Source organism: Adiantum capillus-veneris, chromosome 2, assembly GCF_014529385.1.
Source record: "Adiantum capillus-veneris isolate H3 chromosome 2, ASM1452938v2, whole genome shotgun sequence".
Taxonomy (NCBI): Eukaryota; Viridiplantae; Streptophyta; class Polypodiopsida; order Polypodiales; family Pteridaceae; genus Adiantum; species Adiantum capillus-veneris.
The window spans coordinates 91,708,355-91,734,291 of NC_140932.1; the positions used below are offsets into that span (position 1 = coordinate 91,708,355).

A 25,937-nucleotide genomic window follows, 5' to 3' on the forward strand; every position below is an offset into this window, starting at 1 on the left:
TGTATGGAAGAAGAGGGGCTCTGTGTTGATGAATCATGGAGAGAGAGAGAGAGAGAGAGAGAGAGAGAGAGAGAGAGAGAGAGAGAGAGAGAGAGATTTGACACAAGGGCAGTCCCCCTTCTCACTCCACCCCTTTCCCTCGGCTTATGATCGCCCATGTGCCTCCCTTTCCGCTTGGTTTTTTTTATTATCTTGGTTTACCTTGAGAGTTTGTTTGTCCATTGCGTCTACTTGTTGGTATGTGTGATTTGTTTTCTTGTTTCCTAAGTGCAATTTGCTTTCTTGTCTGCTCAGTATATGCTTGTTCTTGCGTTGTGTTTTACAACATGTATTTGTAACAAACTGCTGACGTGTCAAAGCCCTGAAGAATGGAGCCAACTTGCAGATGCCGGCCGAGGGGCCTAAACCCTAAGAAGAACAAGTAACAGAAGAAGAAGTCCTACCAACCTATGGGGCCCCGTCCGATGGGGCCCCAAGTGACATAAAGGATTAAAATAAAGCAGGACCCACAAAGAGCCAAAAACTGATGACGTGGTAGATTTTTTGAAAATTCCGTTGATTACTGACGTGGCAGATCTATACGGATTTCCGCTTTTTACGTTGGTTGTGTTGACGTGGCAGGACTATACGGATTTTCGTAAATTATGCTGGTAGATTTTTGGCATTGCTTTTGGACCAGATGCTTTTGAGTTTGAAGGCTTTTCATTGTAAACTGCTTTTGGGGCCTAGGACCTTTAAATATGTGCTAAGGGCTCATTCTTTGGCATGCTTCTTGGAGAAGGTGCAGAGTCTCGAGTATCGGCTTGTACTGTGTTGATGCAATATAAAGAAATACCGAAAGGGGCGCCAAGGTTTGGGGCCAATACTCTCTGGGTGAAATTCCCCCACTCCGTGTCGCGTGTCGTCTCTCTCTTTCAGTTCAGTTGTTATTGAAGTGCTAAAAGTCTGTTCAGTCTGTTCTTTTCTATTGACACGTAGTGGCTGTCTTGTGACATTGGTATAAGAGCATCAGGCGTGTGATTTTTTGAAAGCATATCGGTCCTACCAAAGAGCAGACAGAGCAAGATCGCACTTCCAAAGTTCATTGGAAATTTTCACTTTGTGCTCCGACCCCGTGTGCTTTTCTGAAAGCATGCCGGTCCTACCAAAGAGCAAACAGAGCAAGATCGCACTTCCAAAGTTCATTGGAAATTTTAGCTTCGTGCTCCGACCCCGGACTTATTAGCCACTCCCACCCTTACTTCATCGCACATCGGGCGCGCTCCCGTCTGACCGCTCATGTCTTACAGGGCATAAGCCATAAAGATCACTTGTAAGAGAAGGATCCAAGATTTGTTTCAAGCTGCTGTTTTTCTCAGAGGCAGTGCCATGTAGATGTTGATAGCTACCAAGCAGTATACTCCAATTACTTGGCAAGCTTTCAAGAAAATTTTTGTCCGAAGTTATATGGTTTCTGACATCTTCCTTCAAAGTGCAACTTCTGGCAGAGTGGGGTATCCTGAAATGCTTGCCATGGAAACCCTAGCAGATAATATCTTGAAATTTCTCAACATCTCTTAGTAGATGTCTCTTCTCAAGTTGATAACCTTGGAGGTTCAGTGCGCGATTGCTATCTTGGGACTACCATCGCCGCCAGAGGAACATTGTCTATCCAAGAGCTGATGGACCATGCTGTGCTCGGCTACGACCTTATGGAAGGAATCTAAGCCTAATTTTTGGTGTAGGTTTCAAGATGGGAAGTCAATCGACTTTTTGAGCTCGGTTGATGTCGAGATTGCTTTTTAAGTTTGAAATCTGTTTGAGAACTTGTTTGGTGATCCTGTTTGGAATTTGTTTGAAATGGAGGGTATCTGTTTTGAACCTATCTTGGTGTCGATTTGAATTGTTTGACTGTGGTTTTAATATTGGTTTCAATGATTGATTTTACTCCCGGGTGGAGTAGTGAGAACTGATGTTTGAGAATGCTTGTTCATACTCATGGCTTGGACCCTTGTGGTTATTTGCGGGGAGAGTATTGAATGATTGACAAGTGTTGTTTTTACTCATGGCCCGGACCCTTGTGGTTATTTATGGGGGGAGTATTGTTGTTGTTACTCATGGCCTGGACCTGCGTGGTTATTTACGGGGGGAGTATTAAGAAGTCTGAGCAGTGGTTACTGTCAGCACCTCTAAACGACGCAGATTGCGGTATGGGGGGCGTTTGGTTGTAAAAGGCCTCTATATCTCATGGCCAGGACCTTTTTAGGTTATTTGCAGGAGGAGTGATGAGGGAGTCGTTAAACAGCTCATGGCCCGGACGTGGATGGTTATTTGCGGGGGGAGTATTCATTGGCGGCTTTATGTTTCTATGTCTTGTAATATGCATATGTGAGCATTTGTGTTGCATTGCGATGTGCCAACCAGTGAATATTCTTAATTGGATGAGATTACCTGGGTATGTAGTTTTAGTGCATCAAGACATCCGTGGAAGATCAGTACGGTTTGGGTGTGATGGCTAATCTTACTACGCCGGAATATCAAGAGTTTTGATCTGGACGAAAGGAGAAGCTAACTCCTTGATCAAAAGAGCTGAAAGGAGAAGCCAACTCTTTAACAAAAAGAGCAAAGTGATTGTCGCTCGGAATGTCCCTCGGAATGACCCTCGAAATCTTTTGAGCTAACTTGAGTTGTTTTGCAGATATGGTGTAATCGCGGACGATTACTCTCTTTCAAGAAGGGGAGATGTAACAAATTGCTGACGTGTCAAAGCCTTGAAGAATGGAGCCAACTTGCAGATGCCGGCCGAGGGGCCTAAACCCTAAGAAGAACAAGTAACAGAAGAAGAAGTCCTACCAACCTATGGGGACCCCGTCCGATGGGGCCCCAAGTGACATAAAGGATTAAAATAAAGCAGGACCCACAAAGTGTTGGGGTATAAAGCCCAATGTGGTCGCCTAGGTAAGTGGGCGGGCCGCCAGGTATGTACACATATTCTTTTGTAAAAACCTAATAAGAACTCACTATGCTCTACACATTACAGTAGAGCGAGTTCACCATATTGTCGTGCTCTTCTTCTCGCACTCTCTCTCGCGTCGCACTTTCGCTCGTACTCCTTCAACTGGTATCAAAGCTCAGATCGAGGCTCGGGACAGCACTGCAAGAGGCTAGAGTCACCAGCTCAGATTGGAGTGAAATTCGACAGGCAAAGACACGGCCCCAAATCTTGTGGGAAGACCCGTAGGGCTTGGTGTGCTAAGAATTTCATTCTGAGGTCATCTCGGTTACCGTTCGGCTTCGACAAAGTTCTGCGCAGGCCATTTTCGACTACGTGGTCTCAGCGGGTGCAGATCCGACTCTGCAAATTTGGGGTTTTCGGCCTACGATTGCAGGTGCTGAGGATATCGACACTCCTAGAGTGTTGATTTGTGGCTGTCTACACATTGAAGGACGGCTCACAGTTCTTGGAGGCGTGTCACATACGACACGGGTGCATCTACACATAGACTGTAGGCGATATCCACTAGTTCATCAGGTAGCTTGTGTTTGCTGCTTGATATTCCAGATTTCATCCTGACATTGCAGGTACTTCCACATGGGATGTATTGTCAGAGATGATGTATGTCTGTTGAGGGTTTGCTGGCTGTGAGTCACGCAGCAAACAACCGTTGTAACAGACTTGGACACTCCAAGTCAAGAATCAACCGCGACAGCACCAAATAACCACTTCAAAACAATTCACAGATCACAATAGATATGCACTGGCCCGGCGGAGTTCCGTGCCTAGAGATATTGGCCCCAAAGATTGGCGCCCCTTTCGGTATTTCTTTTTGTATTAATCAATCATCAAAGTACAAGAGAGCGGTTAGGGTTTCACTCTCAGACTCTGCGTCCAGATGCTCTGAGAAGTGAGGCCCCTCACCACTAATTTAAAGGTTACAAGGGATGCCCAAAAGCAGAGCCCCAAAAGCTTTTAAAATCAAAAACATTAATTCTCTCTCTCTCTTAGAGAGTCTTTTCTCTTTTTTTTATAAAAAAAAAGCAAAAGCAAAATTCGTGTCACTCATCATTTTCTTTTTTTTTTTTTTAATAATAATAATCCGCCTCCGCGATTTCCGGAATTTAGGGTTTCTGGCAAAAATTAGGGTTTGCAGGAATTTTAGGGTTTCTGGCAGAAATTAGGGTTTCTGCTGTCCGCCACGTCATCACTTTGTGACATACCCCCCTCTTGAAAGCATTGTAATCGACCGCGATTACGCCTGCAAAACCGACAAAAGCCATAAACTGTCTTAGCAGACACTGACTGTTAGTACCTACGTACTAGGAACACACATCTAGCACATGTACAAAATCGACAGTCACATCACACGACATCACAGGACATCACCAGACATCATAGGACATCACATGACATTCAACATTCATTCGGATCTTAGACCATGATTTATCGGCAATGTAGCTAGCAATCACATCTAGGTCCAATCGGGACCTCATCGATGTCCGATTGACTAACCCCTATTGCAACCATGTCTATTCGAGATCAATCAGACCAAAATGCTGCAATCATTTCGGCTATCAATTCCTGCACTCACAAGAAGTCAAGAACAAATCAGTATCATAATCAGGAATTCCATTTCATAAAGTCATCCAGCAGAATACTGTCAGCTCTCAGTATCCCTGAAGCTCAAAGAGACATCAGTGACTTTAGTATCAAAATCGAGGCATCTGTTGACAAAGGAGTGGAGTAACTCCCCTCTTGTGCATCCCACTGCACCAGATCTTCGGCCAAGCTGAATTCTGGGTTCCATTTGGAGTAGACTATGCTAAACCAAAAGCATCGAGGTAAAGTTTCACAATTTGAGGAGTATCTGCTAGGTCCTCCTCCTCCATCCACTTCGCATCAAATGCAGGAAAGTTCTTGAACTTAACCAAGAACCGCCTTCGGACTTTACCTTTCTTCGTATCATTATGTGCCAAAATCTGTTCAGGAACAAGGATCTCCTCGTTTTCTTCCACTTCGGGTTGCTCATCAGGCTCCCCATCATCAGGCACATCACCCTTAACAGGTTTCAAGAGACTCACATGCAATGCATTGTGAATCCTCCAAGTATCTGGCAGTTTCAATCGGAAGGAGACATCATTTATCTTTTCAGTAATCTGGAAAGGGCCGTAGTATCGCATACTAAGCTTTGGAAAAAGCCTCTCCTTTCCCTTGTTCTTTCGTAGGCGTGCCTTCTCAAAACGTAAGAGCACCCAATCATCCTCCTTCAATTTCATGTCGCGACGATGGCGATCCGCTGCCTTTTTTTGTCGTTCTTGAGACTTCTGCAAAGTCTCGCGAACCTTGGCAAAAGCCGTATCCAGATCTCGCGTATATTCATCCGCTTCAAAGATCTTATCTTTCGTGCTCAGGAAGGGTGGAACCTTTGCAGCACCTTCAACAATCTCAAATGGCGTCTTCCCCGTCGACGAGTGTATCGTGTTATTGTAGGCAAATTCCACCAAAGGTAAATATCTTTTCCATTGAGTCTTCTGATCCGAGATATAAGACTTCAATAAATCTAGAACCACCGAATTGGCAATCTCGGATTGCCCATCAGTCTGCGGGTGGAACGATGACGAGAACTGCAACCGCGTGTCAATGTTCTCCCAAATTGCCTTCCAAAACAAACTCGTAAATCTGGGGTCTCTGTCGGAGACAATTGTCTCAGGCATGCCATGTAATCTGAAAATCTGGGCCACAAACAGTCTCGCTAAGTGATCCGGCTTGACTGTTTTCTTCACTGGAATGAAATGAGCCTGTTTGCTAAATCTGTCAATAACAGTCCAGATACCATCGTGACCACTCTGTGTTCTCGGGAGATCAAAAATGAAATCCATCGCTATACTTTCCCAGGGGCGGGTGGGTATGGGTAAAGGCTGTAACAATCCCTGTGCTTTATGCCTGTTAAACTTGACCTTCTGGCATACCAAGCAACTGCGCACAAACTCTTCCACATCTTTCTTGAGTCTCGGCCAAAAGAATATCTCTCTACCCCTTTCATGGTGGTAGCAATGCCGCGGTGACCCGTAAAAGGTGGACAATGGCATTCAGTCATAACCTTTTCCCTCAACGGCTGTGTAACGCACAACATAGTCTTTTTCATCAAGTAGCCTTCCCGAAGGGAGTATCCAGCTACTATCTCCCCATCCCGTATCTGTGTGAAAATATCTGCAAAATCTGTATCTGTGGCATACTGATCGACCATATCCTCGAAGCTCCTATGATGTATCGCGGAAATAGCCAAAACCAACGGTTTCCGAGACAAAGCATCTGCCACCACATTCTTCTGTCCCTGCACATGGACAATCTGGAAGTGAAACTGTGACAAGATGTTCGCCCACCGCATCTGTTTTTCCGAAAGCTGCTTCTATGACAAGAAGTAGCGCAAACTCTGATGGTCTGTAAAGACAGTAAAATCCGCTCGGAGTAGGTAATGCCGCCACTGAGTAAGAGCATGGATAACCGCCAAAAGCTCTTTCTCATAGATCTGTGCTGTCATCTCCGGCCTAGAGAACAAACGGCTCTCGTAAGCTATGACATGGCCTTCTTGCATCAAGACCGTACCCAGACTACGACCACAAGCATCACAATATACTTCAAATGACTTCTGCAAGTCCGGCAAAGTCAAAATATGGTCCTGTAGTCAATTTCTCTTTCAACGTCTGAAAGGCAGTCACCTCTGGGGGTCCCCACGAAAAAGGTACTCCTTTCTGTGTCAAGATATGCAAAGGGGAAGCAACCTCTGCAAACTTTCGTATGAACCGCCTGTAGTACGAACACAGTCCCAAGAAGCTTTTAACTTCATGGACATTCTTCAAGTCGGGCCAATTACGGATAGTCTCTATCTTGGCCGGATCCATTTGCACTCCTGCGGCTGACACAATGTGTCCCAAAAAGTGTATCTTTGGTAGGAAAAATTCACTTTTCTTTGCATTAATCACTAACTTGTGATCACGTAATGCCTGAAAGACCTTAAGCAGATGATCTCTGTGTTCTGCCTCATTCTTGGAGAAAACAATGATGTCGTCAAAGAAAGTGCCAACAAATAGCCTGTACTCTCGAAAAATCCTGTCCATCATCCGGTTAAATGTCGCAGGAGCATTGGTTAAGCCAAAAGGCATCACCAAAAACTCAAATAACCCAAAAGTCGTCCGAAAAGCTGTCTTGTAGACATCTCCTGGTGCTATCCTGATCTGATGATATCCACTCTTCAAGTCAATCCTGCTAAAGCACGAGGATCCCTGTAACCTGTCGAGTATATCTTCGATCCTAGGAATCGGAAATCTGTTCTTGATGGTGATTTCGTTGAGAGTGCTATAATCGATGCACATTCTCCAAGATCCGTCTTTCTTCAAAACCAACAACACTGGAGAGCAATACGGTGAAGTACTAGGCTGGACAAGACCCTTTTCCAAGAGGTCTTTCACTGAGTTCATAATCTTTTCATTCTGTACTCGGCTCACACGATAAGGTGGCCGATTCGGTGGCGTGCTTCCAGATATCAGATCAATGGTATGATCTTCAGGCCCTCTCAAAAGCAATCGCCATGAGCGTGGAGAAAAAAAGTCTTGGCGTTCTTTTCTTCAGGTCAAAACATATTCAACTTTTATCCATCGTTCAGTTCTCCCAAAAGAATGAGTAAGAAAACTGAAGTTCTTCAAGTACAATCTCTAAGCCCTTCATTTATCAAAGTCGCTTTCTCGGCCCGGTAGTCAACCACGGCGTAGTTCTTGTGGTACCAAGGGATCCCGAGTAGAACGTCACTCGCGTGCCCTGAACACCCCTGTCATTGCAAACGAAGTTTGCCAATGCTTGGTGTAATGGCAAAATCCCATCCGGGTGCCAGTCGAACTACCTTTGCCTGTGGCATCAGTCTGTCGGGCGTAGTTCCAAATCGAGCCGCCAATTCCAAGTGAAAAGAAGTTGGCCTTGGCTCCTTCAAAAGAGCTTCCTGATCCTTCACTTTGCCCCGAAAGCGGCAAAGTTTGTACTTTCATTCATTAGATTCGGTGCAGGTCCCACGCCATGTGGTACCAGTTCTGCTTTTCTATCTGCCACATTCCTCAGCTGCTCTCGAACTCTCAGACCTGTCGTCGTCTTTATCATTCTGTTCTTTCTGTGCCTTATCAGGGCACTTTGCGGAAATATGTCCATGTTCCCCGCATCCAAAGCACTTCCCCTCTCTGATGAAGCGAGCTCTCTCCTCAGGAGTAAGCTTGGGTCGTGCATCCCTTTTTTTTTTTCTCTGGATTGCTCTTTTTCATTCTACTTTCATTCCCAGAAGTCTGTTCGGCTCGTTGTGTCATGGCCTCATCTGTGGGGTAGGTCAGACTGCAAGAGTGAATGGCAAAGCCCCGCTTCGCATGACTCATCAACTCCTGAATAGAAGCTGACTTCTGTTCCAAGCAGTGATTTCGGATCTCTGTAGGTAGACCCAAGGTAAACCGCTCAATCTGTTCTCTGAACGAGATCTTCTTGAATGAAGAGGCGGGTAGAAAAGAGCTCCAGAATCTTTCACAATAAGAATTCACTGTATCGCTCTTGGTCATCCGGAGATGGTTCCAAGCAGCTCGTATATCTCGCTCAAACTCTTGAGTCAACCAAGAAGAAATAAAAAGCCTCTTGAATTCAGCCGTGTAACTGGCACAGTCTTGCTTAATAGAAGCGTGGACCACCAAGTACGAGCATTCCCCTTAAAGTAAGAGGTAGCTCTCCGAATCTTGGAGTGCTCTGAATAGCGTCCTCCCGCGAAAGCGATGTCAAACTGCTTTATAAAAGACAAAGCCTTCGAAGCATCTGAGTATCCTGAAAAGTATCAAACTTGATCGAGTGGCCACCTTCCTTAAACTCTCGGACTTTCTTGCTTTTATCTTCGAGAAAGTCATACTGGTTGGCTTTGTAAAAATTCTTCTTGTTCGCATAAAACTTTCCGTCATCGGAATCTGAGCTGTCTGTAGACGAGTCCTCAGTAGAACTGTCAGTGTCTGGGCGAGATTTAGCCTTCTTTGCCTTTCTCTTGCCCTTTCCAAAGCGTTGCTTCTTGCTTCGCTTTTTACCTTTTCTGTCTTCTTCGCTCGAATCCGAGGAGCTAGAAGAACTGTCAGAAGAAGAAGAAGAAGAACTTGACGCGCTTCTTCAATTTCTTTGCCTTGTCAAATGTCGATCGACGACCCAAATATCCCGAGAAGTCAGTGCCTTTCTTCTGCTTTTTGCCGTGCTTTTTGGCTTTCTTTTGCGTGTCAAAAAGCTGAGCAATCCGTGCATCAACCACGTTCTCCAGTTCCTGCTCCGTATATTTCTTGGAGGCAGAAGGTTTCTTGAGAGCGGGTTTCGGGAGTGGTGTTGTGGTTCTCTGCCACTCCGTCTGTACCTCTTCCAAAGAGGTCTGGTTCATATATTTTGCCATCTTCGGGTCCTTGGCAAAATTGAGCATCATCTTTGTTGCATCGCCGATCAACTGGCGACGCTCTATCTCTCGCCGCTCCGCCTAAGTAGGCCAAGGCGGGCCATACTCTCTGCCTGAATCTTCGTTGTGATCCCAGCCCACATCTCCAGATGCAGAGGGAGTCGACTGATCATTGCCTGAAGCCATAGGTGCCGCGGAAAAAAATTCGGGGATCGGATTTCCCGTAGAAGAGAAATCGGCCGTGCTCTGATACCACTGTAACAGACTTGGACACTCCAAGTCAAGAATCAACCGCGACAGCACCAAATAACCACTTCAAAACAATTCATAGATCACAATAGATTTGCACTGGCCCGGCGGAGTTCCGTGCCTAGAGATATTGGCCCCAAAGACTGGCGCCCCTTTCGGTATTTCTTTTTGTATTAATCAATCATCAAAGCACAAGAGAGCGGTTAGGGTTTCACTCTCAGACTCTGCGTCCAGATGCTCTGAGAAGTGAGGCCCTCACCACTAATTTAAAGGTTACAAGGGATGCCCAAAAGCAAAGCCCCAAAAGCTTTTAAAATCAAAAGCATCAATTCTCTCTCTCTTAGAGAGTCTTTTCTCTTTTTTTTTATAAAAAAAAAGCAAAAGCAAAATTCACGTCGCTCATCATTTTCCAAAACTTTTTAAAAAAATAAAAAAAATAATCCGTCTTCGCGATTTCCGGAATTTAGGGTTTCTGGCAAAAATTAGGGTTTGCAGGAATTTTAGGGTTTTTGGTAGAAATTAGGGTGTCTGCTGTCCGCCACGTCATCACTTTGTGACATCCGCCGCAGCGGTTACAGCATACAGTGGAAAATTTGTGGATGTATGACTTTGTGGGAAGTCTATGTACTGTCAGATTTACTGCAGCCTTTGTTGAGGGTCGAGTGAGGTTTTATTGACCTGGGGGATTCTCGAATGTTGAGATCCTTTCGGTGATACAGGTCTTGGAGCGATCCCTCGAGCACCCTTAGATAGGCAGCTAGGATGTATTGACTGTGAGTTAGACAGTTGGGATTGCATCTTTGCTTTACTGCCGTTGAGGCATTGTCGCAGTCTATGCTTACTGGACAGTGACAGGACAGTCAGAGACAGTACATGTGCAGGACAGGTTTACCCACAGCTTACAATGTCAGAGAGACAGTGTTTTTTGAGCTGTTTTTTGGTATGTTTTTGAGTACACTAGAGCCATTTTACAAAGGAGACTCTGCCGAAATTTATGCAGAATCTGAAGCTTTCTTGGTTCATTTGACAGGTTGATATTGGTTCAGAGGTCAGTTTACAAGGGAAACTCTGCCGAATTTTTCCCAGGAAAGTAAACTACTGTGAAGCATAGCTATGGTTGGATCACAGGACACTGCTCTTTACAATATCAAGAAGCTGGATGGAACCAATTTCCCATTGTGGAAGCAGCAGATTTGGCACGTGTTGGTACAAAAGAAGCAGATAAAACCTATAAAGCTCAAGGGGATAAAACCAGAAGATATGGACGAAGATGAATGGAGCGAAATGGATGAATTGACACTTTCTACCATTATGCTGACTTTGGCAGAAAGCGTTTACTTCAATGTAGCAGACGAGATGTCGGCTTATCAAGCATGGTTAAAGCTGAGTGATCTTTATGAGAAGCAGAGTGCAGCTTCACAGGTATACTGGCTTAAGAAGCTTGTTGACTTGAAGATGAAAGAAGGGACACCTATGTCCAATCATCTGAATGAATTCAACACAATCTATAGTCAGTTGTTAGCTCAAGGTGTCAAGTTTGGTGAACCTGTTAGAGCTATGTTCCTGTTGATCACATTGCTGGAAAGTTGGGACACTTTTCGCACAGCTTTGAGTAATTTTGCACCTCCAGATGGTTTGAACATAGCAGGTGTAGAAGGAAGTCTGCTTACTGAAGAAACCAATAGAAAGACAATGGACAAAGGCAAAGGAACAGCCTTAGTTGTCAGGGGAAGGACCAAAGAAAAGTACAAAGGTGGAAAGAGGAATCAGTCTCGTAGCAAGTCCCGCAGTGCTAAAGGCAAGAGTGACATAGAATGCTACCATTGTGGCAAGAAGGGTCACATGAAAAGAGACTGCAGAGAATGGAAAGCAAAAAAAGGCAAAGAGAAAGCTGAAGACCATGGTGAGAAGAACAAATCCTCAGTGAAGATTCAAGAAATAAATGTGACAAACACTGTTGCAGAGGATGATAGTCTAGTGTCAGGAGACATCTACTTCTTGAAGAATACAATGGACTCAGCTCTTCTTACATAATCTGATGGAAATGCACTGAGTGACTGGACTATAGACTCAGGGGCATCACTTCATGTGTCTCCAAACAAGGAGTGGTTTACCTCTTATGTGACCACTAAAGATCATGTTCGGCTAGGCAATGGGCAGACATGTGAGATCTTAGGTGTTGGAGATGTTCAATTGAAGTTTCAGAATGGCTCTTCTTTCACGCTGAAGAATGTGAGACATGTTCCCGCAATTACAAAGAGCTTGATCAACACAGGTTTACTTGATGATGCTGGCTACGTCACCACTTTTGGACAGAACATGTGGAAGATATCCAAGGGTTCTATGACAGTAGCACATGGAGTAAAGTCTGGAGGACTTTACATGATTTATGTATCAAATGTCTCTAAAAATGTAATCAATGTAACCGAGCAGCCGAACGTTTCTTTGTGGCATAGCCGGTTAGGACATATGTCCAAGAAGGGAATGGAAATCTTGTCTCGTTCTGGGTATTTGCCTGGCTTTTCATTTAATGATTTTGAATTCTGTGAACATTGTTTGTATGGTAAGCAAACACAGCAGCCACATAAGCATAGAAGCAGTAGAAGAGATACACAGTTGGCACTTGTTCATAGTGATTTGTGTGGACCTATGCCTAACCTATCTCTAGGGGGAGCTTCTTACTTTATGACATTTATAGATGATTACTCGAGAAAAGTATGGGTTTACTTTCTCAAGCACAAGGATGAAGCGTTTAGTGTTTTCAAAACGTTTGTGACACTTGTGGAGAATCAGAGTGGCAAGAAGCTTAAATGCTTACGCACTGACAATGGTGGAGAGTATGTTTCAAAGGCCTTTCAGGACTTTTGTGAGTCAAAAGGTATAAAACGTGAACTTACTGCTCCTTACAATCCTCCTCAAAATGGTGTTGCTGAGAGGATGAATAGGACCATACAAGAGAAGGTCAGAAGTATGTTGTCTAATGCACAGCTGCCAAATGGGTTTTGGGCTGAAGCTGTATCAACAGCTGTTCATCTTGTAAATAGATCTCCTAGCAAGGTTTTGCAGAAGGATTCAGTGCCAGAGATGGTATGGTCAGGCAAAATGCCCTCATACAAGCATCTCAGAGTCTTTGGCTGTGAGGCATATACTCACGTTCCAAAGGAATTTAGGAACAAACTTGAGCCAAAGAGTAGAAAGTGCATCTTTCTAGGCTATGGTAATTCTGGTGAGATGGGGTACAAACTTTGGGATCCCGAATCCAGAAAGGTTGTCCGCAGCAATGATGTTCACTTTAATGAATCCAAATATCATTCTAAATCAGAGAGGGTTGAGGAGATTAGAAGAGTTGTCTTCCAAGAAGATGGACTTGCACGTGCAAGACAAAATGTCAGGGCTCAAGAGGAGCAACGACAGGATAGAGTGGAACCACAGGTTGTGGCTGAGCCTGAGCCACCTATTGTGCGTAGATCTGTACGTGTCACGCGACCTCTTGATAGGTTTGTTCCATCTATGAACTATGTCATGTTGACTGATTGCAATGAGCCTTCATGTTACAAGGAAGCAGTGCAAATGAAGGACTCCGGGAATTGGCAATTGGCCATGCAGTCAGAGATGACAGCTCTACATAAAAACAAGACATGGAAGCTAGTTAAATTACCACAGGGCAAAAAGGCTCTACCTTGTAAATGGGTTTACAGGTATAAGATCACTGCTCATGATAGTCAGCCAAAGTACAAAGCAAGGCTTGTTGCCAAGGGCTTTAAGCAAGAACAAGGCATTGACTTTGATGAAGTCTTCTCTCCGGTGGTCAAGATGACTACATTGAGATGCTTTCTTGCATTGGTTGCCATATTAGATTTGGTGTTGCACCAAATGGATGTCAAGACAGCGTTCTTGCATGGTGATTTAGATGTGGAAATTTACATGCAGCAGCCAGAAGGGTTTGTTGAGAAAGGCAAGGAAGATTGGGTATGCCAGTTGTTAAAGAGTCTTTATGGCTTAAAACAATCACCGAGGGCATGGTACCATAAATTCCAGAAGTTCATGCTTTCTCAAGGCTACAAACGTAGTGAGTTCGATCACTGTCTATATACAAAGAAGGCTAAGGATGGTAGTTGGCTGATCCTTATTTTGTATGTGGATGACATGTTGATTGCTGGCAAGCACTTGGAAGAAATTTCAGCTTTGAAGTCAAAGATGGCAAAATCGTTTGACATGAAAGACATGGGTGAGGCAAGTCATATACTTGGTATGCGCATTGAGAGAGACAGATCAAAGAAGTTGATTTGGTTCTCTCAAACAGAGTATATTGACAAGGTTTTGCAACGTTTCAATATGGAGAAGGGAAAGGCACTGAGTGTTCCATTGCCACCATATGTGAAACTTAGCAAACAAGATTGTCCTGTGTCTGAGGAAGAACAAGCTGAAATGGATAAGATTCCATATGCGTCTGCAGTGGGTAGTTTGATGTATGCAATGATTGCTACTCGCCCAGACATTGCATTTGCAGTGGGAGTAGTAAGTCGATACATGTCTAACCCAGGCAAGAAACATTGGGAGGCAGTGAAAGGAATATTGAGATACCTGAAAGCTACAAAGAGTATGCGTATATGCTATGGGAGTCAGGAGCTAAGTGTAAAGGGTTTTACAGACTCAGATTATGCAGGTGACTTAGACAACCGAAGGTCTACGTCAGGGTATGTCTTTACATTGGCTGGTGGAGCAGTATCATGGCGTTCTAGATTACAAGATTGTGTTACTCAGTCTACTACAGAGGCTGAATATGTTGCAGCATCAGATGCATGCAAAGAATCAATTTGGCTTAATCGACTAGTAACAGATTTGAGAATCAAAGAAGAGATGCCTGTGTTATATTGTGATAGTCAAAGTGCTATACAATTGGCTCGCAATCCAGTTTATCACTCAAAGACAAAGCATGTGGATGTGAAGTATCATTTCATCAGGGAAATGCTCGAGGATAAGCAACTTCAGCTTGTCAAAGTTCACACCACAGAAAATCCTGCTGATCTACTTACAAAAGGACTTCCCTCAGAGAGCTTTGCGCATTTTCGCAAGCAATTAGGTGTAGGGTAGTACATCACTTCTCTACATCTCTTGTATATTAGCTTGTATAGTAGCTTCTCTCACACTTAAAGTACCACATTGGACTTTAAGTGGGAGGTTGTTGGGGTATAAAGCCCAATGTGGTCGCCCAGGTAAGTGGGCGGGCCGCCAGGTATGTACACATATTCTTTTGTAAAAACCTAATAAGAACTCACTATGCTCTACACATTACAGTAGAGCGAGTTCACCATATCGTCGTGCTCTTCTTCTCGCACTCTCTCTCGCGTCGCACTTCCGCTCGTACTCCTTCACAAAGAGCCAAAAACTGATGACGTGGTAGATTTCCGAAAATTCCGCTGACTGCTGACGTGGCAGAACTGTACGGATTTCCGCTTTTTACGCTGGCTGTGCTGACGTGGTAGGACTATACGGATTTTTGTAAATTACGTTGGGAGCTTTTTGGCATTGCTTTTGGACCAGATGCTTTTGAGTTTGAAGGCTTTTCATTGTAAACTGCTTTTGGGGCCTAGGACCTTCAAATATGTGCTAAGGGCTCATTCTCTGGCATGCTTCTTGGAGAAGGTGCAGAGTTTGGAGTATCGGCTTGTACTGTGTTGATGCAATATAAAGAAATATTGAAAGGGGCGCCAAGGTTTGCCGCTAATACTTTCTGGGGTGGAATTCCCCCACTCCGTGTCGCGTGTCGTCTCTCTCTTTCAGTTCAGTTGTTATTGAAGTGCTAAAAGTCTGTTCAGTCTGTTCTTTTCTATTGGCACGTGGTGCCCGTCTTATGACAATTCTTGGGGGTCAGTGTGGGTGTGTCTATGGCAATTTGTGCTTGTTTTGTTTCTTCTTGTGTCTCCTAGTTGATGGGCGGTTGGGTTGCTTTTGTCTCTGGAAATGTGGTTGTTGAGTCGACTATCTCTCAGTTGGAAATTTGCGCTTTTGCTCTAGCCTCTAAGTTTTAAATTCTAAGCTCTATTCTCTAGGTTTTAATGTTTGAAAGTCGTATTGTTTGTTCTGTCGCTGTAGGTTGGAAAACGCTGCTGAAGCTGGGCTGAAAAACGCTATTGTTGTAGGGCTGAAAATGCTACCACTGTAGGGTTGGAAACTCTGACGATGAAGGGGCTGATGGTACTTGCTGAAAACTCTAGGTCTTGCTGAGGGGTTCTTGCCGAGGAGAAACGCTAGAGGGCATGCTGCAAGAGGTTGCCTGTGCTATCTTTGTTTCTTCTGCTTCTACAAAGTGACTGCCAGGTTTCTTTTATATTTCCTTAGCAATTTGCCCTACTCACTTTTCCAACAAAAGTCACTTATTAATAAATAAGTGAAAAATGTGTATTTTTGGAAATAGGGTTCTTTGCTCTGCAAAATGCTCATGATGGGTACTGAATGTCATGCTGATGATCATGCTGTGTGCAACCAGAGGATATGCAACTAATCTAAGTGCCTGGACATGCACGGCCTGCTCATAGGCTCACAAAGGTGCTAGAACACTGCCTAAGCTGACCTCAACCCTAGACCCCAGAGATAGCTTGTCCATATGCACATAGGGTTAGATGTGCACGTGATATCCCCTCCTTTTCAAAGTGAGGTACTGGTATCGAGCTATATGGCATTGAGGGAGTGCGCCAACAACTCCTGGAATCCTGCAAAGAACTCTTCGCCTACCCACTCTGATGCGTGGGCCATGCGATACTTGAACTTCATGAAGGTCTATAATGCTTGCTTCTTTGGGCCGCGCCAAAAGTGACAGTGATCTGTGGCGGCTTCAATGCTCCAACTGCGTCTATGGTCATGGGTCCATGTCACAAACGGGAGCGCATAGCAATATAAAATATACTCGGATAAATAAAATTTATCACTTAATATTGAAGCCAGAGGATATAGAGAGAGAGAGAGATAGAGTGCGAAGATCGACACAGTACTGGGGACCAGAAGATGGACTGGTCCCCCCCCGTAATAGTATCTTTATTACTGAGGAGAAGTCTATACAAGCACTTGAACCGAACGTATTACCACGTTCGTTCTAGAATAAGACTTGATGGTTCCCGGAAGCCTCAGCTTCCGATTCCTAGGGCAAAACCCTATTCCAAGGAACTTCCGTTCCTTATTCCAATTCCTCGAGAATCAAGGTTCTCGCCTTTGGATCTCACCTTCGAGACTCAGGGCATGGCATCCTTGCAACTCTTTTCCAACTCTCTTTCCAGAGTCCTCTTCCCGCAGAACAACTCTGCTTTCCCGGACACGAAGTCCTTACTTGGGAATCCCAACTTCCGGATCGCAACTTGAGAGATTGCCTCTCTAGATCCGTGGATCTACTTCCCAAACTCGGGTACGAAACCCTTGGGCTGATCTGGCTCTAGTTCCTCAGAGCGCTTTTCTCCTGCAGAGGCTCATGCCTTCCTCTGCTCCTACTCCCTCACGAAGAGGAAGTACACCTGCAATCAAATACTCAAAGATCATAACATGAAAATCGTTACCTTCAAAGTCTCGACGCTCGAAACGCAACTCGATTCTAGAAAAACAATTCCCCGGAAGAGATCTCTACATAGAAAATCCTCTCTTTCAATCCTACACACAAAAGAGGTGTGTTCTCGGGTTCCTTCTCGTAAATCAGCCCCGTCTACGACGTTTATGGGCTGAAAACAGAGAAAAACAGCAGCTTGTCGCGATGGAAACACACTCCGTAGGCACTTCTTCGCGAGGGAACTCGCGCACTGAGTCTTTGCGACATTTGGTACACTTGGGGCAGCCATGGGCATCACCGGCAACGTCTTCTTTACGGCTGAAATCTGCAGCAGCATCTCCTCCTTGCAAAGATTGGTCCCCCCCTCTGAGTGAGGGCATGTGATGCTTTTATAGCTCCTAGCCACGGGCACGAAAAGCTGCTCGCGTATAGGTCGTGGCCGTTTTTTATTTTTTATTTTTTTTATAATAAAGTTTTTTTCTGTTCTGCCAGAAAAAGAGAGAGAGAGAGAAAACGCTGGCTGATCTGTTGCCTTATTTATCAGATGGCTGCCCACTTATTAAGTGGACGGCCGATGTATTTTAAAAATAGTCTGAACTTGCCCCAAAACTCAATAAAACCTTATAAGTTAAAAACAATACTTTCATAGCACTTCCCAAGCGTCCCTAGATGCAATCACACGCACAGTTGCAATGCAGACATAGACTTCCTCGCGGGAAAGCATCTGCTTTCCCGAAAAGCAATCCCGCTTTCTCAGAAAGCATCTGTTTTTCCTCAAAGTTTCCTCTGAACCCGTCTTCATTCAAGTGCTTGCTTTTTCCTTGTGCACAATTCTAACACAGTTCGGAATTTCCTCCCGACTATGAATATTCCCTTTCCGATGCACCCGTCACCCACCTTGTGACGCATCAGGAATACCCATCACCTAGTCCTTTCCTACCGAACTTAAGGTACAATCTCCTTTACGATGCTCTATGTCACCCATCCTATGACGCATCAGAGATGTCCGTTCCCGGATTGTCGGATACTTCTTCCCGATGCTCCCTGTCACCCATCCGATGTGACTCATCAGAAGTACCCGTTCCTGGTGGCCTTACAGATATTCCCTTTCACAGTGCTCCCGTCATTACTCTGAATGACGCACTAGGAATATTCTGTACTCGGATGTCTCCAGTGAGAAAAACTCTCTCACTTAAAATTCCAATAATTCATTTAGAATTATTTTTCCTTGGTGTTCCAAGCGAGAAAACCCTCACTTATAAATCCAATAATTCATTTAGAATTATTTTTCTGTAAGATAAAGCCAATTTAGCAACATCCCTCTCCCTTATAAACAGTTGTCCTCAACTGTAGAGGTCCAACTGAACTGCCAAGGAGAAATTGGAAAAATTCCAAATCTTGGTCAATGGTGAGTTGAGCTCGTCCTTTCTCAGAAGAGAAACTAAAAATTAATTAAACAAAAATTCAATAATTCAATACTTACCTTACCGGTTCATGTGCTTCCTCCAGTACCTCGAGGATGTCCACCTTTCATTAAAGTTACGAGCCATGTAAGAACTCGTCATTCGTGTCTTTCCAATTGATTGGAAATTTCCTCATCCGAGAATCTGTTAACTCGAATCCACCTTCTCAATTTCGAGAAGAATAATCCTCCTAGAAATCAATCTAGGTCGATGTCCTTGCGCATAACCTTGCACTATTAGTCCTGAGGATATTAAACCTCTTGTGTCCTCCCGCATAGGGCATGTCGAGAGCATTAAGCTCATGTGAATCTTCCTATGGCAGAACAAGTGTGTCATCTTACCAAAGTAAGTTCTTATTCCGGGCCTTTGCTTTGGGTAGGCCAATTGTTCTGATCCAAAGTTTCCTTATCTAAGACTCTGTTAACTTGATTCTGTCTTCTCAAATTCGAGAAGAATAATCTTCCTAGAAATCAATCTAGGTATTTGTCCTTGTGCATAATCCTACGTTGTTAGTCCAGAGGGTATCAAACCTCTTGTGTCCTCCCACATAGGGAATGCCCAAGTCATAGAGCATTAAGCTCGATGTCTTTCTTTCACAATTTGCGATCACCTTAAAGAAGGTTCTTGTTCCGGGCCGTCGCTCAACGTAGGCGGACGGTTCCAATCCGAAGATTCCTTGTGCACGGCGGCATTTCCTTCCAATTTTTTTCCTCCTGCGAGTTATTACCACCAGCAGTGTTTTCCAGACGCTCATTAGAGTGTCTTCCTTACAGAATCATAAAAAATGATTGACCTTGCGAGCATCAATGACGCCTTGCAAAATCTCAGGCAGATAGGATTCTAGCCATAGCATTTTCTGAACGTACGTTCAAACCCGGTTCACAATAGAGCAAACCCTCTTTGATTCTCAGGGATGTTCTCCCATATGTAATTCTTACCATTTTGAAACGGTTGGCGAACTATATTCTTACGAATAGAATAGTTCGAATTTATTCCAGCAGCGTGTAAATGCTACTTCACCTGCTCATGGAGAAACATATACCGCAACCAAAAGTTGCTATTGTAATGGTAAAAGCACATAGCGTACTCAATGATCACGACCATAAGAAAACCTCTTCTCCGTAGAGAAACTCAAATTCCTTCTACCGAACACATCTCAAATAGAGATTCTCGTGTCGGAATATCCTTGCGCGCAAAAAGGCGCTCAAGAGAGTATAACAAACTCTCATCCATTTCCTTGGCATAGGTCTGCATCTTCGTGTGTTATCCATGTACTCAAAGGTGTACATAATTCTTAAGCTATGTTAGTGTTGCGATGAACCTGGGAAATTACCTTCCCTTCATAAGATCTTTAGAGCGAAGACGCTCAACTTGACGATTCCTTGGCTCGATCTTAGAGCAAAACCCGCTCATCAAATAAACTAGGATTTCAATCCTTGGATTCTTCGAGCACAGTCCGTAGTCGTCACTTGTTCCTTCCCTCATAAAGAGAGTGTTCATTCACTTGTGCGAAAAGCACTACTATATCTTCCCTTACCGAGTAGGGGGTGTTGATTCATAAGGTACTCAAGCTTAGCGAAAGCTTTTCTCTGCTGAAAAATCTCAGAATGGTTCCTTCATAATTTTCCTACCCACGGTAGCAGGTAATCTATTCGAGAATTACCGGATATCAAATCAGTAGTTGACCTTCCGGCTAGTTGAGCAAACCAATTCATCTCAGAAAACAATGTTTCAGTTTGATCCTGCTCTCATAAACACTCGAGAGTGGTAGTCCCGGTTAGACATAACCATATCTTGTGCAAAAGAGCAAACAAGCACAATGCACTTTATGATTTCCTCAAAGATGTAACTTTGATTGAAAACCTGCCCTCTCACTTAAAGTTCGAGGGTCTTCTATTCAAGAACTCAGGAGTTAGATTGAATTCCCTTACTCCAAACTTTCTGTGTTCAATGATTCCCGTCCCACTACGGGGATTGGATTCTATGTGCACTAAGGTGTACACTTTCAGCTTTTATTGCTGACTCTACCATTTGCTGCAAAGTATTTTGCAGATGCGTCTACAAAATTCGGGCAAAAGTCCTTTGTTGAATTTCTTCATCTTTCCTTCCTCAGAGAGGATCGAGAGTGGAGCTACCTTGGCAAGAGTGAACCACTACTTGCTTTGACTCACTCGTGTTCCTATTGGGCAAACCCATCCCAATCTTCTTGGATGCCTTCCTCAAAGTGTAGAGGAAAAAAAATTTGTCGAAAAATTCAGCCTTGAATTGAATCCAAGTCTTGTTGTAAGTTTCTTGCAGAGCTTTGGTATACCACCAAGTACTTGCAATCCCCTTGAGGTGTTTAATCACATGCCTCATCTTCGACGCTTCTCAGAAATTGCCGTTTGCAAAGGCAACTTCATACTGTCAAATGAAAGCGGTAGCTTTCGGGGCATATTCTCTTCCGTCAAAAGTATCAAACTTGATCGGAGGGTTCTGAGGTCTAAAGACCTTCTTCATATCCTTCCCGAGATGACGGGATTTCTTGGCTATGGTTCTGGATTGATGTTCATGGATATCTTCTGAATTCTGAAGGATCTCGAGCATTCCGCTCCTTGGATTCTCTAGGTTCTTGAGCATCGTGCTCTTGTTGCCTTCTCAGAGAATCCCAAGTCTTGTGTCGACTTCTTGCAGAGAGAAAAAAAATTCCAACTCTGCGAGCTTTTTCCTGCAGGACTTAGGTTTCCGCCTGCTTACTTCTCTCTTGGCTTCTCATGGCTTCTTCCCGTATCTTCCCAGAGTCGTCCTCCTTTATAGAGAAAGAGAGAAGACCATGCTCTGATACCACTGTCACAAACGGGAGCGCATAGCAATATAAAATATACTCGGATAAATAAAATTTATCACTTAATATTGAAGCCAGAGGATATAGAGAGAGAGAGATAGAGTGTGAAGATCGACACAGTACTGGGGACCAAAAGATGGGCTGGTCCCCCCCCGTAATAGTATCTTTATTACTGAGGAGAAGTCTATACAAGCACTTGAACCGAACGTATTACCACGTTCGTTCTAGAATAAGACTTGATGGTTCCCGGAAGCCTCAGCTTCCGATTCCTAGGGCAAAACCCTATTCCAAGGAACTTCCGTTCCTTATTCCAATTCCTCGAGAATCAAGGTTCTCGCCTTTGGATCTCACCTTCGAGACTCAGGGCATGGCATCCTTGCAACTCTTTTCCAACTCTCTTTCCAGAGTCCTCTTCCCGCAGAACAACTCTGCTTTCCCGGACACGAAGTCCTTACTTGGGAATCCCAACTTCCGGATCGCAACTTGAGAGATTGCCTCTCTAGATCCGTGGATCTACTTCCCAAACTCGGGTACGAAACCCTTGGGCTGATCTGGCTCTAGTTCCTCAGAGCGCTTTTCTCTTGCAGAGGCTCATGCCTTCCTCTGCTCCTACTCCCTCACGAAGAGGAAGTACACCTGCAATCAAATACTCAAAGATCATAACATGAAAATCGTTACCTTCAAAGTCTCGACGCTCGAAACGCAACTCGATTCTCGAGAAACAATTCCCCGGAAGAGATCTCTACATAGAAAATTCCTCTCTTCCAATCCTACACACAAAAGAGGTGTGTTCTCGGGTTCCTTCTCGTAAATCAGCCCCGTCTACGACGTTTATGGGCTGAAAACAGAGAAAACAGCAGCTTGTCGCGATGGAAACACACTCCGTAGGCACTTCTTCGCGAGGGAACTCACGCACTGAGTCTTGGCGACATTTGGTACACTTGGGGCAGCCATGGGCATCACCGGCAACGTCTTCTTTACGGCTGAAATCTGTAGCAGCATCTCCTCCTTGCAAAGATTGGTCCCCCCCTCTGAGTGAGGGCATGTGATGCTTTTATAGCTCCTAGCCACGGGCACGAATAGCTGCTCGCGTAGAGGTCGCTGCCGTTTTTTTTTTTTTTTTTTTTTTCTGTTCCGCCAGAAAAAGAGAGAGACAAAATGCTGGCTGATCTGTTGCCTTATTTATCAGATGGCTGCCCACTTATTAAGTGGGCGGCCGGCGTATTTTAAAAATAGTCTGAACCTGCCCAAAAACTCAATAAAACCTTATAAGTTAAAAACAATGCTTTCACAGCACTTCCCAGGCGTCCCTGGATGCAATCACACGCACAGTTGCAATGCAGACATAGACTTCCTCGCGGGAAAGCATTTGCTTTCCCGAAAAGCAATCCCGCTTTCTCAGAAAGCATCTGTTTTTCCTCAAAGTTTCCTCTGAACCCATCTTCATTCAAGTGCTTGGTTTTTCCTTGTGCACAATTCTAACACAGTTCGGAATTTCTTCCCGACTATGGATATTCCCTTTCCGATGCACCCGTCACCCACCTTGTGACGCATCAGGAATACCCATCACCTAGTCCTTTCCTACCGAACTTACGGTACAATCTCCTTTACGATGCTCTATGTCACCCATCCTATGACGCATCAGAGATGTCCATTCCCGGATGGTCGGATACTTCTTCCTGATGCTCCCTGTCACCCATCCGATGTGACGCATCAGAAGTACCCGTTCCTGGTGGCCTTACAGATATTCCCTTTCATAGTGCTCCCGTCATTACTCTGAATGACGCACTAGGAATATTCTGTACTCGGATGTCTCCAGTGAGAAAAACCCTCTTACTTAAATTTCCAATAATTCATTTAGAATTATTTTTCCTTGGTGTTCCAAGCGAGAAAACCCTCTCACTTATAAATCCAATAATTCATTTAGAATTATTTTTCTGTAAGATAAAGCCAATTTAGCAATAGTCCATCTTTGTCAAGAATGTTCGAGGAGGAAAATTCTTGAAACCAATGCCAACACAAAACCATAAACATACCCATTCCATGTAGAGTAACTGGAGAAATATTTTTCTTCCTAAAAGTCCGTGCATGCAATGCAGATGAACAAAGTGACGGAGTTCGAAACCGTTCATCAAACATGGGTAAAAAGTGGGATCGAATCTTGACTTTTCGACCTAAATCTATCAACTGTGGCAAATCACAGCGGAAATACCAATGCTTGATGGACAATCTTGCTCGTGCTCTTTCTAAGACTGTGTTATGCCAAGGAAGAGACATGTAAAAGCGATTGACAAAACAAACAACGTAAACAATGTGAATTTCTTGAATGCAAACTTTTTTCCTTTTCGACAGTTATCCGCATACATCCGTGAGTGAATCATGTGCATCGTACAATACGGCATGCCTGTGGAAAGGGAACACATAAAGACGGTGACGAAAATTCAAGAAACCGTCACCAATGAAAAACTCGAACAATGCGTGCTGACTAATCATGCGAACACACAATACTTCTTGAGTGATTTCTTTGGACCTCGACTCGAGAGCCAAGATCTGTCCTTCGTGACTGATCGTATCTGCAATGAGGTGAGCTTCACTAGAAAAATCATCATGCAAACCATCATCCTTGCGAACAATCACATCTCTATCATGCAAAACATGTCTGTCGTGCTTTGGAGAAGAAAGGATTGAGAGAGTCTCCTTCTCTGCACATTAGAAATGAGAGGTAAAGAATGAATAACTTCTTCACCACGAATGATAATGGGAGAGTCACTTTTGGCATTGAGAGTGAGAGTATTGTCTGCCCAATCAATGAGAGGGTTATGCTCACGAAACCATCTAATGCCCAAAATCATATCACATTCTGAAAGAGGAGACACTACAAATTCTCTACAAAAGGAAGCTTGCTAAACAGTGAATAACACATCAAGGCACTCTTGTGTAATGAGAGAGTCCATACCGAGAGCGAAGCCCGACACCTTGAGAGGAGTTGTTTAGCTAACCTCCAAGCGGGCTCTTTCTACAAGAGGCACCAATCACATCATGCATACTGCCTGAATCAAACAAGATCACCATGCGTTGACCATTCACATGACCATAACACTTCATGAGAGACTCATCAACCAGAGGATCATGAGAAACTTGGCACACACTAGTGTTCTCATTTATGGCATCAACAGAGGATGTGGGTTCTTTAGATTCGTTAGATTCATTCTTAGGACATGTCTTCTTTATATGACCCTTGATGTGACAATGATAACATCGACCTTCCTTAGAATAAATGACTTGTTTTTCTGGCGTTATGTACCCTTCTATAATTCCTTGTACAACTTTTTCATATGGGGTTAGCTTAGGTTTAGGAGGTGTGTTAGCTTTACCCTTAGATTCATTTTGAGAGTTCTTTTCCGAAGGATTAGAGAAAGATTGGCTAGAAGAGTTACCGTTCTTACCGTTCTGTGGGTTTTGAGGAGTTTGAGAGGTACTGTGAGAAGACTTGTTCTCCTTAGGCTTTCGTTTGTTGTGCTTCATCTCTTGTGCAAGAGCAATCACTACGGCCTTGTTGAGATCCGGGATCGAGTACTTCGACATCAAACTTGATATACTCGTCCAACCCAAAAAGGAATGCCTCTTTGCGCTCTTCATCCGATTTGCGTAATTGGGTGCCGAGCTGCAAAACACGATTAGAAAAAAGACATAACTGGCATACTATTTTGCTTGAGATTGCGCCAATCTTCTTTCAACTGCGCTACGTACTGAGGTGGCATAAACCGCGCCTTGAGCTTGTCTTGGAAGTCGGCCCAATTGAAAGAAAGGGGCACGCCTTCTTCGGCTCCCTGTAGGTGCGCGGCCAACTGTGCCTCTTGCCATACTTGATACCAATTAATAGCATCATCGGTAAGATACATGGTTGCCGTCAAAACTTTGCTATTCCCTATTTTCTAATTGTCAGAAAGTAAGCATTAAATTGATGCAATTAAGAATGAATAACATTAGCATCCATCTTACCGTCATACTTACTAAACGTCAACTTCTTAGTGATTGGATTGTTGGAGTCCGAATCTCTGCTTGTGCTACCTGGTGAATTGCCTACATCTTTGATCGGCTCGGACTTCGAGGTGAGTACCTATAGGACCAACTCTTGCATGCGTTGGTCTCTCTGCGTCTCACGCTCTAACTCCAAGGCCGCTCGTCTTTCTTCGGCCGCTATATGTTGAGCTTCGCGTACTTGCTCACGCTCAAGCTCCATAGCTACCTTTCTTTCTTCGCGCTTGCGGTCCAAGACTGCCTTTCTTTCTTCGGCCTCCAAGCGCGCTTGATCACGCTCGCAATCCAAGGTGGTGCGTTGCGTCTCTTGTTGTAGCATCATGTCCATCATCGACTTGACCAAAGCCTCCATAGGATTTGGTACAACCCGTGGCGTAGATGGAAAAGGGGGAGGGTCGGGA

General features: G+C 44.2%; 1 protein-coding gene across 1 annotated transcript in view; it reads left to right on the forward strand.

Moving 5' to 3' along the window:
• Positions 1-25,937, forward strand: part of LOC147463178 (uncharacterized) — a 70,374-nt gene that overhangs the window by 527 nt on the left and 43,910 nt on the right. The window lies entirely within an intron of this gene.